This window comes from Toxotes jaculatrix, chromosome 9 (genome assembly GCF_017976425.1).
Source record: "Toxotes jaculatrix isolate fToxJac2 chromosome 9, fToxJac2.pri, whole genome shotgun sequence".
Lineage (NCBI taxonomy): Eukaryota > Metazoa > Chordata > Actinopteri > Toxotidae > Toxotes > Toxotes jaculatrix.
Window position 1 is genome coordinate 29,078,401 of NC_054402.1, and position 3,077 is coordinate 29,081,477.

The following is a 3,077-nucleotide window of genomic DNA, read 5'->3' on the forward strand; positions in this document are numbered from 1 at the left end:
ATTCTTTACCTCCCCTGACAATTTCACTCACAACACTTTTACGGTGTATGCTGAAGTACCATTTTTTACGAACAGAAGAATTAAAAAAAAAAAAAAATTAAAATCTTAGGGTTCCCAGCAGACCCCTAATAATAATCTCTACAAAAAGGCTATTTATTGCATGGCTATACCGCTAATGGATACTGACATTTCTATGAAAGACTTTTAATGGTTAAAATGTTGTTTCAAATGCAACCCATTCATGAGTAGAGAACGTGATTTGCCCACTGTGAGCCATGCTGGTCACCTGAACACTCTCTTGGCTGGAACCCCAAAGTAGTCAGTGTTGAAGTCTTTAACCTTTACACAGTGAACTCCTGGCTGATCCTCCCTGAGGCATCATAGGTTCTTTTAGCTATTGAGCTTTCAAAGTACCGAAAAAGTACCTTTTTCAATGTACCTAACTGTCACTAGACAACTTAAGAAGGGATTGTGTGGGCCAGACAACACAAAAACCTTCAAAAGCTTTCAAAGTGAATGAGTGGTAATAGTTAAAAGTTATGAAAATATTCAGAGGCACTTCTGCTCTCATGATTTAGTCAGTAATAACTAGCCTTGTGAAATGAAAGAAAGAAATCTTGCCTGTATTGATAATGGAAAACTTAATAGGCACGTGGGGAAAGAAAAAATAAAAGCAGAACAGCACCACAGAAAGGAAAAGAAGTTCTAAACGGCAAATATGGCACAATGCAACGCACCAAAAGAAAAAATTCTGACTGTTTTACTCCTGAGGATGCAGGACGTGCAACCTGGAGTGGTGCCAGTCTTCTCTGTTTGTTTTAAATGGATAAAATGATTAAATAAAATGATTTAATGACAGAAATCATTTAAAACCACAAACATATAAAACATAATACAAGTTGTTAATTGACTAAACAAAAGATTAGATGAATGGAGATCAGACCACAGTGATTAATTGATTAATAACAATAAAGACACCACTGTGAATGTTTAATGTCTGCCAGCTTGTATAAAGGATGCTGGCATCCTTTATACACATGGTTGATTTTACTTTTCAAAATTAGGCCCTTCTCAATGATATAGTTCTTGCTATTGAACTAATTTACATAAAAACGTGTTGAGTATTTGGGTTACTAGTTGAACAGCTATTTCATGCTCATTTAGATATGTGCTTGAAAAGGAAAAATCTCCAGTTACATTGCTTCAGGAATGTTATTTATGAGCCAATTATCTAAAGAGGTAGAGAGAGAGAGGGGAAGGGTAGTATCTGTGTGTGTGTGTCTTTTTGTTCTGTGTTGAGTAAAATTCTTCTGGGGAAGTAGCCGTCAAATATCAATCAGTTCTTACTGTTACAGAACAAAACGTCTTTTCATTCTGTGAAAATGTTGATAATTTTCTCCCATTTACATTTTGTCCATTCAGGTCAAGTAATACCACCATTTATCTGTTGTAACTCTCTCTGAAGTGTTAAAAGCTGGTCTGATACTGAGAGGAGATCCTTTTGTCTCTGTTTCATAGGCCAAGGCTTTGGTCCATAAGCAATGAATGTGCTTACCCTGACTTCCAGAATGTCTGATCACTGACATCTACAAGCCTCTACACTAATGGCTATGTTCATTTCTATTGGTAGCTCAACATTCACATAATTAAAATGAACCTAAAACAACTCAATCACAATAAACTGTAAAGATTTTTTTTTTTAAAGAAAAGAAAAATAGTGAGGCAATATTGATTAAATCCTTGTTTTTGGTCATTCCTCTCTAACTCCTCTCTTCTCCTCCTCTCGTCTCTCACTGGAAAGAACAAGATGTTCCTGAAAACTCATCTTTTTAAGACAACTTTTAGTGTTTCATTTAACATTTTGTTCTACTTGGGGCTTGTACTCTGTTTCAGTTTTCAAGGTTCTGTTGTTCAGTTTATCATGTAAACCATCATTGGATGTCTTGAAAGGTCTGTATGTGCGCTGTATGAGAAATGTATTAATATTCCAATATGTAGTATAAAACTGTAAATTTCTTTCCTTAAAAACCCACAAATGGTCAGTTCCTTCACTTCACTGTGGAGTGTTTTGCTTTTAAAATGTGCCTTAATCTTGTTTAAAAATTATATGTAAAAAATTATATGTAAATATAAAGAGTACATATGAAGAGTACAGTCAAGACCTGCTCTATATGAAGCTCCCTGAGATAACTTCTATTATGATTTGGCGCTATATAAATAAAACGGACTTGCTACATTGACTTAAATTTAGGGGAAGTAAAGGAGAAGATCAAACTGCTCCTGTGATCTTGGTGTGTTGTTAATGTAGTTCTACCATCAGCTGAGGCAAGTTGTGGGCACAAGTACACACAACCAGTCCACACTACAATCATTTGTCCTTTGCTGGAGCCCATCATTTGAATCATACATATGCAAATGCACCTCAGAGGCTCTGACAGTTTTGAATCCTCAGTCACCTAAATCACAGATGGTCATGATGCATCATTGCTCGATCCACTCAGGAGCACAAATACGTTCAAGGGTAAATGCACTTAATCTCAGTGAGAACAAGTGAGCTTGCTTATGAATATATATTGCTTTGCTCTAATGATAATGCTAAATTATTCATTGTGTCATCTCAATAAATCACTCTAATTACACCACTAGCAGTGCATGTTGTATTTAATGCCAGGGTGAATTGAAATGTGCATGTGTTTAACCTTGGGAACATCCTGCATGTGTGTATATGTATGTTAATTGTGTGTCTGTATGTTACAGAAAATCCTGGGCAGGGGGTGGAAGAGCTTTAGCCTCTGAAGGAAGGGAAAACACAAACCATTAACCTCTGAATGTCACCAGTGTGCTCCCAAGTTAAACTTGGGGACAGGTGTCTTGGCACCAGAGAGACATGACATAATATGGAGATTGAAGATTATGGCATTTGGCATTTGTGGGGGCAACCTTTGGACAGCTCAACACAGTGAACATCACTGGTGATTTTTACCACATTTGGCTTAGCTAGTAGTATTGTTGTTGAATAGCTTGATGCATACTGAATTTACATGTAACTGCTGCTTTTCTCACAAAGCTTCTACTAA